The sequence below is a fragment of the Numida meleagris genome, chromosome 3, assembly GCF_002078875.1.
Source record: "Numida meleagris isolate 19003 breed g44 Domestic line chromosome 3, NumMel1.0, whole genome shotgun sequence".
Taxonomy (NCBI): Eukaryota; Metazoa; Chordata; class Aves; order Galliformes; family Numididae; genus Numida; species Numida meleagris.
This window is the reverse complement of record NC_034411.1, coordinates 46,988,375-47,003,279: the sequence shown is the minus strand read 5'-3', so window position 1 is coordinate 47,003,279 and position 14,905 is coordinate 46,988,375. Positions and strand designations below refer to the sequence as shown.

Genomic DNA, 14,905 nt, shown 5'->3' with positions numbered 1-14,905 from the left:
AGAAGTTCTCTGTGAAGACTGCCAAAGAGAGGGATCAGACTGCTCCTGAACGGACAGAGCCTGGCTTTTCCTGAAGAACTCATCTCCCATATGGTTTCTCTTCCATGAAGGCATGCCATCTAAACAACACACAGCAGCTGAAAGCACCTTATTTCCCATCGCTACAGAAAGAGGCATGTGCCCTAACCTGGGGCTCCCCATTGTGTGGGAGTTTTGTCTTTCTGGTTGTGGGGAAGCGCTCACTAAGAGTGAATGAGAAGCCATATGACTGTCTTCAGTGTAAGGCAGGGTGGATATTCACTCCTGGGTAATGTTCCAAGCCACTCCTGTATTTACCTATTTCTTAACTGCAAAAATGTACTTATGGTGCCCTCTAGGCCAAAATGCTGCACAATATTTATGATGCATTCTTCCACACGCTGATTCTACCCAGCTCAATTAATTTTGATAAAGCTAGCTCTCTTGCCTTGAAATCCTCTGACTTCCCTGAAATAATCCCCTAAGAAGCAAGCTGAAAAAATAGATAAATTTGTGCTGGGATCTGCACACCAACAAGCTTGCTCACCATCAAGCCAAAAATGGGAAAGCATTTCAGATTCAAAGGGCTACCATTTCAGAGCTTCAGACTCCCCGTTTAAAACATGAGTTCAATTGGAAATGTTGGTATGAACTTCTCCGGCTGGACTCACCAGACAGGGACTTCCATTGCAGAAGTGTGAAGGGAGAGATGCTATCTTGTGTAAAGCCACCTGCAGGAATCCAATCTGGTACCACAGAAAACCGGTAAAACCTGCACATGGAAAGAAAGTCTTTGCTGTGCTGATGAGAAAAAGGTATTCCTGCTCTTTCTGCCAACCAGTCTTCCATACTGGAGCTGTGAGTCAGTAAGCCCTTACACTGCAAAATTTAGTTACAAAAGGAAAGAGCAACTCAGGAAGACCAAAAGTTCACTCTCAGACTGCAGTATGACAAATCTGCAGGGCAACCTGTAACTACATACTAATCTCTGAAATTTTCTCCAATAACTACAGTGATACTGAAGAAAACTGCTCTGTATTTACCAGTTGTTATTTGTGTCCTTCATTTCACCACATATTTCCCTTCCAGACATTTTGTACAACAAAAAAAGAAAAATAAAGTCACATTAAAAATCGCAAATGTCAGAGACAGGAAAGGCTAGCAGTCTTCCCCAAAAATATTATTATTTTACACTTGATTAAAGACTCGACAGAGGTTTTGCAAATGCCAGTTTAGCAATCAAGTCACATGTAACAAATGTCTGACGCATTTCAAAGAACATATCGAATTCCCCCCCCCCAAAAAAAAAAAATTGTCCCCAAAATTAACGGATCAAAGTGGTACACTGACTTAGGCAGAAAGTTACTTTTGCCATTTACAGTCTTTTCCCATTTAGGTTACACTGTGTACAAGACACATTATCAGCTTCCATAAATACCTAATTTTGAAGTCATTGGGATAGCAAATAAGGAATGATAGAGTGGAAAACCTTAAAGATAAGCAGGATTTCAAGGTGACCTTTAAATGAAATTATCTCATTTTCTACTTTGCATCTTCTTTATGCATTTACATTTGTTCTGAGCAGATAGTCTGCCTGAAAACCACTAACGTCAGACAGATTCCTTTCATTCCTTTTACTGTACACACATGTGTAAATGAACACAGAGAAGGAATGATTAGAAGAATAGGCACATCTCAGAGTGGATCTGCGATTTGAGGCACTGCAAGCTGCAGAGATGTGAGTGGCTTCAAAGGGACCGCGATGTCACGGCTTTCCCCTCTCTGAGATTGTATCAGTCTTGCCTGCATTGTAGCATAAACACCAAGGATTGAGCAAAGTGAGTGAACTGATTGACAGGATGAAGAAAACATGGTTTGGATTTGTATTATGCTGACACAGAAATGAAAAGATATAGGAAATGCACTGCATACTGTAAGCAGCAGTAGAAAAAAAAAAATCTGTGACAGAAAAAAAAAAAGAAAGAGGAGCAGCCATGGATTTTTACAACCCCGCTTACAGCCAACATATTTATATCTGTGCAATTTTCACACTTTCCAAGCTTCGGGCTGAACCCAATGGTTCAGCCAATGAAACATCACATACAATACTAGGCAATACAGTATTTACTTTTCATACGTAGCTGTTACTCTAAGAAATTAATACGCAATAAACAAGCTGATATTCAGGTATGACATGCAAACTTCACTATTTCATAGAATCATAAGGTGACTTGAGCTGGAAGAGACCTAAAGATCGTCTAGTTCCAACACAGCTGCACACTGTTTAATGCTTTTGTTCAAAATATCAGCACATAAAAAACCACATTTGCACTATAACAGCCTAGTTCAGAGAAAATATAAAATAGTTCTTAATAAGTGTTTACATGTGTTCCGTCATCTTCTTTAATAAAAACAAGAACAATATCTGAGTGCATATGTTTCTTTTATGTACTTCTTTTATTTATAGTCCTCATGAGGAATTGCCTTGATAACAGCATTTCCAAGCAGACTTTATCACTTTGACTTTCTAGCTAGGCAAAGCATTTCTGGAAGCATTTCATTACTTCAAGATCTATTAGGATCATTGCAATAACTCTCTTTTCTCTCACTTCCCTGACAGTATGCTGCTGTGGTTTGGTGACACATTAATTGCTTCTTCTCTGTGATTTCTCTCTGGTCAAATGGCTGCACTGTCTCACTGGCCCACAGCCAGTTAAGAGATGCTGAGAACCTGCCCCTCACCTGGGTACCTGGCTCCTTAGCCACGAGATGTAACTGCTCGGTCCTTACGATGCTTCAAATCTGAGTTCCTCCAGAATCAGATTTTTTTTACTCTTGTCTAGCTACGCAACCCTGCTTAACACTGGATTTATCATCAGATTGCCATCATTAAGGCAGAATAAGAAACATTAAGCATAACACCAGCATTGCTGACAAAATGGCTAAGGTCCAAGTGATCCAGCAGCTTAAATGCATTGATTATGCATGCTGGTTCTCAGTAGGTGTAATAAAATGCTTTCTGTCTTGCATTTGCAACAGCTATCTGCCTTTTGCCGCCCATTAGATAACGAGGTAATATTTTCTTTATTTCTCCAATCCACTTATGATTTATGGCTCACATTTGGTTCACACATTAGCTCATGAGCCTTCAAACACTGTACTTGGGTATTCGTTCTCCTGCATGCCCTTCTTATACGATACTGATAATCCTCCTTTTTTGAGACTGATATGGGTCAGATCTCAGCCAGTTTTTGTATCCCAGATCCCAGCAGTTAATCCTGCTGTGATTATTGTAAGCTCAAGTACTTCTCTGAAGCACCTCATGACCATTACAGTACCATGCTGGTACTGATGACAATGTAGCTGGCGTTCAAATCCCTGTAATGGATCAGCAGTCCTTTGCTGTATTAGTTTGGTATATAGTTCTTGTTCTAATGAATATTCTTCTTTGATAGCACATTGAAAATAAATAGAGCTGGAAACACAGCTATACATATCTGCCCAACAGCAGGCTCAGGCAGACCTCCTCCTGGATGAAGAGTGGTGGTAACTTCATGAGAGGGGCCATGCTACACCACTGCTCAGATGTTTCCAGCCTGTTGGTCTTGGCAAGACATATTAGATGTTGACCTACAGGTCTTGCAAGCTGCCAAATCATTTTTTTCCCTACATTATGCTATGCTATGCTATGCTACGCTACCCTACGTCATGGTGATCAGGATGACACTCAGAATGTTGCTGAAACCAGGAACACTTTGTAGAGCTTGCGACACACTGCTAGGATGATTTTCAAGTTATGGTGCAAAAGACATTTGCTTGTCCCTGTCTTTGGAAGGGAAATCATAAATAATGAAGGAGCCAGGTGGTAGCTTGTGTCACCTGCCGAAGTCCTGTGGAATCAAAGCTGAGAAAGTCTACATTTACTTATTGAATAATTGGTGATGCTACAGAACCAAAAGCACGGACACACATCACTATGCCAAATTTAAACATACTGAACAGAAGACAAGCTATTTGTCATTTTCTGCATGTCACTGGTAGCTGTTGATAACAAGCAAATCTGGCCACTCGGAAACTTCACAGCAATTTTTCAGCCCTCATACTTTTGTAATTTAAATTATTCACCTAAGCCCGAAAGCATATTTGATTTCACATTTTGCTGTTATAAATTTTTTTGTGCTTACAAAGCAAAACATAGATATAAGACACAAATAGGCCCTGATATTTTATAAACACTGGAGTAAAAATGCTCTCAAATTTCAGACCCTCTCATATGCTATGATTTGGACATTAAGAAAAATGATGCACCTAAGCCCATTAGTTTTTCTAGAAAATCTTACTTGTTGTCTGTAGCCAGGGAGTTGAACTGAAAATGACCAAAAAGGAAGGCCAGAAGCAATGAACAAAACACAGAGAAGAACCTCACATATGGTAAATTGCAGAACACTTTATCTTAGTTGTCTAAGGAGAAAAAGCTGCTGTATTTACTCTATCTACTGATGTAACACCCCTCCTACTCCCCAGATACCAGAAACTATTCTGTCTGAAACTGGAAAATAAAATTGAACGAAGTTTGAAAAAGTCTCAGTTATTGTTATTATTATATTTGTTCAACTTTTTGAAGGTCTGTAGCTGAATAGAAGAAGTAGGACTATATGAATAACCACGTTGAGAAGCAAACAAAATAACCATCAGTGACAATCAGGTGCCCAGCTGGCATCATGATGGGCCAGCCATAGGATGGGATTTGCCCTGGGGACTAAAGAGAGGTGATCACCATAGGTGGAAGATGGAGTGATCATTAGGCAGATGGATCATGCGTGCATAACTACCCAACTTGGTCATGAAGGTGGGCTCCTTATGGAAACACTAATCCCGTCATGTGTGTAAACTGAATTTATAGGCTATTAATTGTAACTCATAAGGTGACTTGTGAAACTTGATTTGCAATGGATGAAGGAACAGGAAGAACATATGGCTGAGGTATTCTGCCATCATCCTGTAAATCAAAAAGTATATATGTAATTTGCTGAGTATGAAAATGAATTTGTAAAGTTTGCTGAATTAAGACAATTCACTTAAGGAAAAAATTCTAAATAGCAGTTAGTTGTATTATTTAGAGAATATCTGTATATTCACAATGACGAACTGAAGGTAAAGTGCCTTCATGGTTTTCAAGTCATTTGTACACACCTCTTGTGTGAGAACATATTAATTTTGTGGCATATTTATTTTTATTCTAGCGGGCATCATTTTGATAGCAACAGCGTGCACTTGTTTTTATTCTCCTTTTTCTTGGCAACAATCTCTAAAAAGACTCTTTTTCATCTTCACTGAGCTTTTTTCTTCAGCTGCAAATTGTAAGTTCCCAATAAATTACCCCCAAACCATCTCAATTGATTTAACAGCTGCTAATTGTCACTACAGAAATGGGCAGAGATTGACTTCCATGTCATTATTTAAATTCAGCAGACACTTGCTAGTGTTATATAGGAAGCATCTTAATTCCTGTTGTACTTCTGATTTCTAAATGGTACTTGCACTGAGTTTGTCTTTCTTGCGCTGTGTTCAAATCACAGGAAAATGTATTTTCTGAATGTATTATTAGATCTCTTGGCCTAAATGAACATCTTATTTCCTACCTGGCTTTTATTTTTCTCTAAATTCCAACCACTGTCAACAGAGGAAACAAATCTGCACATCATTCTTTCTTCATAGTATCCAATTTAGTACGTGCCATTCAAATAATTTATGTGACGTTTCAGTCTTTTTTCTAACTCAGCCTAAATTTGCATTAAAAATCTACCCTATTTGCTTCCATTTTGTGGCTACATGCACATAGTCTAAAGACACAACATGTAGAACCTAATCCCAAAGAGTATTTGGACATACGCCTAATTCCACTCTCATTGAAGAGAGCTTTTAAGTTTGTGCCCTCAGTTTTCTTTTTAGAAATCGAGGAGGAGGGTAAGGTATTCAGGGATACAAGCTCAGAAGATAGCCTTCAGCTTCAGTTGTCTACTTCATTTTTAATTTTGTTTATTCATTTCTAATGCAGTAAAAGCTTCATGAATAAATAACTCCTAAAAAAAGATCTGCACAGTAAATACTCAGAAGGACTACCACTCTATTAAAGGAACATTACATATGTTTTCTGTGCATTACAGCTATGCTTTCTACTACTGTATATCCTTTCTAGTTTAAGATCCCCAAAGGTGAAGAGTGAGACATACAGGTCTATTTATTGCTGCAAGGAAGACCTGATGCTGCAGGAGCAGGGTTCACTCTGGCTCCTTGAGGTGACAGAGTATGTTTTGAGAGCGTAGATCTCTGAGGGGTGCTATGGAAGAGCCTCTTAACATTTCCTGGTTGTAAATGTTGAAGTTAAACTTTCTTTTCCTTTTGCACATTTTAACTGGTTTGGTTGGAGATATGAAATGTGAGTGAGAGGAAGCTGTTATTCAGTTTGGGGCTATTTTTAATTCCATAGTGTATATAATATATTCAGAAACCTTTTCTTAAAGGCAGTCTGCATTCAGAGCTGCTAAAGAGTATCACTTCTTTATATAGTTTATGGGGTAATTTTCATTAGATGAAGTTCTTACTCTATGGACAGAAGTGTATGATACCTACACCAATTACAGTAATTGTGCACTGGAACTTGGCTTTAAAGGAGAAAGCTGTTTGTTTAGCATGTAGCACTTTAGGACTACAAGACAGGAAAGTGTCTCGATTTGAAGAAAAAATAATAAGGACCACTTTGGAGCAGATTGTACCTTATGTTACTTTACATTACGGATAGCTTAGTGATCATTCAAATTAATGTTATCTTGCTTGCCATAACATTAACTTCTCTGGAATCTCTCGGAAACACAAGTCATAAATGGGAAATGGCTCCAGAGCATGCATGGCTCCAGAGGGAGCCGCACTGTTTCTGCAGAAGCAGAATTAGGCAGAACTGGACAATGTGACTGCCGGGGCAGGAGCATCCTAGGAAAGATCATCACTCGCAAGAAACTGGGGCAAAAAATCTTGGGAGAATATGACGGTTTGCTTGGTGCAGATGCTGCCCGCTGATTTTCCCCATCACTCAACTCAAACTATTGTGTTCATTAGACTTAAGAACAAGTAGCAAAATTTTGAAATAACACCAGCAGTTGTGGACAACTCTCCTGGAATTACCAAAGTAGCAAAGAAAAACAAAACTCTGGGACTAAATCCCTTTTAGCTGATAACTTCTATATGGCTCTCTGAAAATAAGACATAGAATCATAGAATCACAGAATGGCCTGGGTTGAAAAGGACCTCAGAGATCATCGAGTTTCAACTCCCCTGCTGAGTGCAGGGTCGCCAACCACTAGACCAGGCTGCCCAGAGCCACATTCAGCCTGGCCTTGAATGCCTCCAGGGATGAGGCATCTACAACCTCCTTGGGCAACCTGTTCCAGTGCGTCATCACTCTTTGAGTGGAAAAGTTCCTCCTAATATCCAACCTAAATCTCCTCTGTCTCAGTTTAAAACCATTCCCCCTTGTCCTATTGCTATCCACCCTTGTGAACAACTGTTCCCCCTCCTGTTTATACACTCCCTTCAAGTATTGGAAGGCCACAGTGAGGTCTCCCCAGAGCCTTCTCTTCTCAAAAACACAGCCTTTAGGGTGTTACCAGCAATATTTGTCTGCTATTCTCAAGTCTCCTGACACCATGTTGATGCACTGAGCTCAGCGTGGGGCCGGCTCTGTCTTGTGAGGCTGGGCAGGGGCAGTTTATGCTGGCAGTACTCCCAGTGCCCTGATATAGATGGGGTGCTTTGGGCAAGGACCAGAACTCTTGAAACTTGTGACTGTCCATAAACAAGATGCTTAGAAGCATTCCTGCTTCTGCTGACATCTCTACACACAACATGATAGTACTGTTATTTATATCCTATAACATCTTAATCATTTATCACCTTCCATCTGTGCTGCACACTCAGGACTTCATCTCTTAGGAACATCCACGGGTCCATAAGCATCTTACCAGAATATTTCTGCAACCTTTTTACATCCTGTTCCTATTGCCTAGAGAAACAAACCAAAGTAAGTGAAAAGTAATACTTTGTTGGAAAAAAAAAAAGGTAGTAAAAAATTTATTTTGCTCTGGCCCTGTTATTTTCTCTCACAATCATTTTTCAAATAAAAGCCTGTTTTCCCATTTCTCTGCACCAATTACCTCCTCAATTACAAAGACTTATTTTTGTTCATGTAGGGCTGTGAGATGTAATATTTCATTGTTTTATTGGGTGACAAATTGCTTTTCTCCTGCATTCAGCAATGCATGGTCATTTCTGCTGACTCACTTCCCCAGTCAGAGAAGGTGGATGCCACCAGTTCCAACCAAGAGGTACGAACAGCTCACAGATGGGACATTATGAAGGAGAACACTTTAGAACAAAGCAAATCAAAATCAAAACCTCTCGGAGCACTTTTGGCCAAAGACATGCGTAAACATGGTTTATGCACAAGCATATGTGTATATATTATTGGGAGCACAAGGATGTTTATATCCAGAAAGATTATTCTTTCTCATTGGTTAAGGTTGCTGCCTTAGCAAGTTAATGCCCCAGGCCAAAGAGGTCATGTCCAGGATACTTCAGGCTCCTTTCCACCAGACCAAATGCAAGAGGCAAGAGACTTGCTCCAGGGGTGCACACTGCACCAGGGAACAGGAGGCTGGAGGCTTCTGGGCTCTTGACGTATATCTCAAATATAAGTGACCAGATCCCATTGCATAAGCAGAGCAAGGCAGCCAGATCTGCTGCCTGGGAGAGAACTGCTTTCCTGAAATTCCCTTGTGATGTAGTGCCACGTGAGCTTCTTTTGTCTTACTACATCATCCACTGTAGTTAGAAACATCCTTGTCTTGTACTGCTTGGCACTAACAATGTGGAGATAACATGTAACTACTCTGAAGCACAAGGTAGTGTGCTGACAGCTTTGTAGCGTCTCCTTGGCTGTTTTATGGGCTGCTCAGTACAAGAATCAACACTACCTCTTTCCTAAGCTCAGAATAAGAACAAATGCTGCATGATGCGGAACACACCTCTAACCACTGTGCAAAACTAAATGGTTTTCCTGAGTCAGTGCAAGAATCCAAGTGGATGAAATCTGGACAGATAATTAAGTACAGTGCTACTCTGAAGAGAACTGTTATTAATCTTTCATGAAGCAACATCAGTCTTTATGAACTAATTTTAAGGTCAAACCTTGTTAAACTTAAGGAAAACATTTATTGGTGAATTTTCATGTGTATTACTTAAATACACTGGTTTGTGGTCTGAGTACTGCAGGTCTTAGTGTATCTCTCATTTTATAAATCAAGGAAATAACACCCTGATCACTGGTGAAATTCATATTTTCTTTGACAGAAGATGCATGGACTACTTTTCTCTTCTTTAAAAGGGAAATGGCCAAAGGAAAATTGTCCCTGAAGACTACATTTTTCCTTCAATTTCACTTTGAATGTCTTTTAACCCACAGTGCAGACCACACAGAAGAATTTTGCATAAAAGAGAGTTTTGATTGGTTTAATCTCCATGTCATAGTCAGCTATGAATTCAAACTCTCTCTTCCTAGAGTGTGAAAATGAAGATTTTTGTCAGCCAAAAAAAACTGTGAAGAAAATATACATAATGTCTGAAACCTGTGCCATGATTGTCCTTCAGCTCTTCTCTAACCCAGTGTCACTATTTAATAAATATCTATATTTTAAATCTAAATTTCCAAATGCCTTTAATGATTTTATAATAAATATTTTACTTATTTAATTTCTGTCTTATTAGAGGGGTTGCTTCATCTCAGAAACTGCAAACTTTTCATTTATGCAATTTTTATCACGTAAAAAAAAAAACCAAGGCTCCTAAGAGCAATATTAAAGCAGTGAAATAACCTTATTATGTATATATTTAAATAACTTCAAGAACTGGATTCTAAATCCTAGATTGTAACTCCAGCAATGTCCTAGATGCAATGACATGGTTATTTTTTTTTTCCTGCTCTATATTTAGATAGTCTTTTTAACCGTCCTCTTCTCTTGGAAGAAGGGAGATGCGCTTAACTCCCATCAGCAACTGATCAGCTGCTACTGTCAGTCCTGAGGTCAGGTGCGTCACCTGCTTTCCACAAAACCAGCACGCAGCTCAGCTGTGCAGCAGATGGACAAGGGCACGCGAGAACTGTGTGTACACGTGAGCTGAGACAGATGGCCCAAAGAGCTTTATCCTGTGGGGTGTAGATGGGCTCCTCCAGGAGATGCTGTGTTAAGAGGCAGAAGGACATGAGTGATATATTCAACTTTTTTCTTTTGAGGAAACAGAAGCAAAGCCCTGAAGATGAAGCGAAAAATGAGAGGCTTGTAATCCCGTGGCTGTGTGGTATTGTTTTGCGCATGCTGGGGAGTTAGCCTACTGGCTTACATGATTGCTTTTGGCAAACAAAAATACTCTGTTCTTTGCAGATCTCTGAAAAATATTTAAATCTTCTACTCCTTCCTGAAGCAGTATTGTAGATGTGGATGGCAGCAATTCTGTGATAAACACTTAGAAAACCCCACTATGATAGCTAAATTACTTTGAAATGCTAAACACCATGGAAGTTGGGTAGAATTGAACCTACAAACATAATTTCCTACCAGTGTACAGAATCCTGACTGTGAGTTTACTGATCTGAAATAGACTGAAGCCTCTATAGACTATAGACTGTGCCTCTGCTGTGGTTCATTTTTTTCACCTCCTCTATATGGTGATTTTATCTATAGAACTCAAAAGATTTCTCTTATTACTTAAGTAACCAATTAACACAGCGAGTGTTCCTTTACCTAATTCGCTGAGGCACACAGAGGCTCAGTTAGCTCTTCAGCACAATGTACAGTCATTGTTGCACAAGGAATACAGTACATCTGCCCTCCATTTTATTCTTGCGCTGCAACCATTCACACTTCCTGCTGCCACAGTCAATTTGGAGAAAAGTACAATTTAGATTTCTTTTAGAACACTTCTGCTTGCCTTTTCAATTAAAATATCAGTGGAAAGAACTCTAAACTATTGTATGTTGACTACCATGTTGTTCTCTCTTCTCTATCCTCCCTCAAAAAAGAAACTTCTTCCAAAGCTGTATGTCCTCTGCTTTTATTTGCTTACTTTTTCTGGGATTTAAGAGTTGCTATTGAGAGCAAAGTGGAGTTTGTATCCACAAAGAAGAAAGGCTGTGTTCTCAAGTGTGGTCAAAAAAAAACCCCACACAGTCTTTTTTTATGTCACGTTTTCCTCCCTTTATACTGTTCCTTTCTATTTCATTAAATTAAATGGCAATTATCTTCTTTCATGCATTCATGTTCTTTAGAACAGGAGGGAAATTACTAGGTACTAATCACTAGAATCCTTAGTTATTAGCTGCTGAATAGAAATGGGCATTCTTCCACTTGCTCTTGACCCTTATTTCAAAATAGAGCTCATTTATCCTGAGAATGAAGGAAGATATTTCCTACAGAATGGAAGTGAGGGAAAAACAGAGACTTGGGCAGAAATCATAATGCAGAACAAACACCCTCTCGGTGCCACTGTATTTTCCCCTCTTTTGAAAGCAGAAAGGTTCCTCTCCTGCTTACTAATTTTATGATGACATCCAGATAAAATGATAAATGAAGTTCACTTTCACAAGTGCTTTTTATTCATAGTCTTTAAAAACCACAATCATTAACAACAACAATAACAAAAACAACAAAAAAAACAGCAAACCAAAGCACAAATACAAATCCTGGAGAAGAAATGCATAATATATAAATACAACAGTTAATTAAAAGATGAGAACTAAGAGATTCACAGCTGTTAGCCTGTGAACAAAACTTGCTGAAGCACAGATTGTTGTCTGCTATTTCTACGTGGATTCTTAAAGTGTATGCTGTTCGAAGAGTTTCTAATAACGGGTGAGTGACTTGACTGCAATCTGTGATTTTTGTGATTTTTTTTTTCATTTTTTTTCCTGCAGGAGAATCTGGTATGATCTTTTGGTTTAGGCATTTCTGTTTGCTATTGTTTGTGCTGCCATACATTTGTATCAGAGAAGTCCAAGTGAAAGAAGTGTTCTTTGTGGTTTTAGTGGGAAGGGTCTTAAGTTCTGGTGGTCATCATTTCCTGGGAGAGCTAGGGTAAGGGCTAGGTAAGATGGATACTGCTAGAATATTACATCCTTAATGGGTTTTTCAATCTGAAAGAGATTGGGAAAATTCTCTGGATGATTCATCACCTACTGGATGCAAAAGAGAAGCCTGTGCCAAAAGTTTACAGCTCCTTCAGAAATTAAGAATATTCACTTAACAAAGAGCTTTTGGAGGGCTTAAAATCCTGAATTGTAAAAATACGAGTTGGCAGGATAGATCCATCAAGAAGGCTTTACAGATTTATAATGGTATAAGGCATAGCAGTGTTCATTGTTAGCTTTATAGCTAGTTGTAGACCTCAGGACATTAATAACACTTTCTTATTACTAGCCTGAGGATTAGATTTGACAACAGTTATGGATCCTTAGAGGTAGCCCTTTAGGCTGCATACATATAGTCTCTATCAGACGAGCCAGTGGATACAGGCCAGTTCCTGGCCAAGTGCCACAGCCTATATTGTATCTGAGGCCTTTTGGAAGGAGCTGCAGCCAGTTTCCATTTAAGAAAGACTGACCTTCAGCACGAGAAGTATCCTGAAACATATCGTGCCCTTCCTTGTTGTGAATGGCCTGCATAGTCTTTATAAGGGTACAGCCCTGATGTAACCTCTTTGATCTCTAATCACAACAACTGGATAGTAAGGTATCATGATGTTACTAGTGCTAGACCAGAGACAAAACTTTAGAGCCATCCAAACTCAAAATAAAAAGGCAAGTGATCCATAGTGAGCTGGGTAAAGTATATATTCTATGTATTCCCAAGTACCTTTGGTTAGAGACTAAAGGAAAGGAGGTTTATTCCAGCTGGAAGGCTTCTCTTTCCTGTTTCCCACTGCTGGTGTAACCCAGGTATCAACAAGTGGAGAAGGAAGAGCAGCACCCACTGTGGGTCCCTGTCTTTCCCACCAACAGCAGGTGCAGAAACCTTGTATGAGGAGTCCAGCGTCTGAGGTCCCATGTGGGGGAATCTCCCTGGCCCCAGACTGACAGCACAACACTTCTGTGGCCCCTGCATCCTAGATGCCATTAAGGGAATTGTTCTCTAACCGCTCTAGCTCCTTTCACTGAAGAGAACCAATTAAGAACAGGAAAATCTGATGTTCACAACTTGCAACATGACCCTGGGTGTCATCCCTTGGTGGGAGCTGTCTATCCAGGCATATGGCTACTTGCCAGGATGTGGGAGTGAAACATAGCAGCCTCAGAAATTCCTAATTCCAAAGCTGAAATTGCTCATTCTCTCACTTATTGAGTCAACAGCTAACTTCCAAAAAGGCACATCCAGAAAATCAAGGCCTCCATTTAAAAATAATAATAACAACAAAAGATCATCTAATGAGACCTTTTTGTCATGAAAAGACAGAAAGGCTCTCAAGACAACTCCAAGGCACCAGATTGGCTGTGTGTGTGCCTCAGCGGTGCCAAGCCCCGTATGAGGGCAGGCTCACACACATTACTCACGGTGCTGGGCACCATTCTCCCAGCCAGAGATCACAGCACGGGTATTGCGGTGAACTGCACCCATAATTATCCAAAATTCCAGCTTTTTGGACTAACAGGATCCCCACACCGGCCTGAGGGCACCAGCTCCTGTACCAGCGAGGCTCCAGCAGGGCTGGGCTCCAGCTCCCCACAGCTCTGCCCCACTGCACGCGCATGGCCTGGCCTTGGCCCATCCCCAGGGAGGTGCCTGGTGCCCCTCGTGCGGTACTCCTGGTGGGTGGGTGGGACAAGGTGGGCTGCAGCCCCTGCCTCGAGGGAATCACGGGCAGCCGTGACATCTCCAGACCCGCTTTCAGCTGTTAGAAAGAATATCCTCAGCAGATTATTCCCTCTTCATCTCCCTTGCTATCTTGCTCTGGTTACAGATGTACACTGGGGAGTATGAAGTTGTTGTCCCTTTCACTGTAAATTTACAGTTGTAACATAAGACTAAGTGATGATTTTGAAGCGAATTTTCATGCAGGAACACCAAACGGCCACACAGCAACCCATGCACTGGGAAATAAAGCAGTCAAACTGCCACCACGTGGCTGTCAGCACTCTGAATGCTCCTTCTGTGCTGCCTACCCAGTGCTGGGCAGATCTTCTGCGACCACAGGAGCCCTACTGCTGAGAACAGTGGAGAATCAGCCACGAAAACAATTTGCTAGGCTTCATTTGTAGAGATTTACAAATGGTCTAAGCAGTTGCGATAAGGAAAAAAGAAGTTCTAATTTTAAATGGCTTTCCAATGTGCTTATTTACAGCTCTTATAATATAAGTCCGAGCGTGGCTCTGCATATTTTACATGAAGAGAAATGCGTTCATAGTTTTTACTGAAATATTTGCAGTTAGAAGTCCATCGGACTGCTTCTGCTCTTCTACAGCGCTAACCACCCCGAAACACACATTTTAGATAACCGCCGTTGCATGATTTCACCGGACTTTCTCAGGCCCTCCCTTCCATCACCAGCACACCCCCCCCCACACACACACCAGCGCACTCCACCCCCCCGCAGCGCCACAGCCTCCTTCCCGCTCCGCCCCTCTGTGGGCAAACAACATACTCCCCGCCCCCTTACCCTGCGGGGACTGACTGCGCTTGCGCAGCCGCGTCCCAGTCACGCTGCCCGCTACGTTGGTAGGCGAGGCGGGACGAACTGTCACCTTCCTCGGATTCCATTGGTTGCCCAGCAGGCCGGGGCGGGTGCG

At 40.8% G+C, this 14,905-nt stretch overlaps 1 long non-coding RNA gene across 1 annotated transcript; it reads right to left on the bottom strand.

The window, feature by feature from the left end:
* LOC110395915 lies at positions 1-14,859 on the bottom strand. The gene is made up of 4 exons (XR_002436680.1): positions 14,776-14,859; positions 7,969-8,077; positions 690-790; positions 1-119 (listed from the first exon to the last, which is right to left on the bottom strand). It is a non-coding gene; the product is annotated as an uncharacterized LOC110395915 (long non-coding RNA).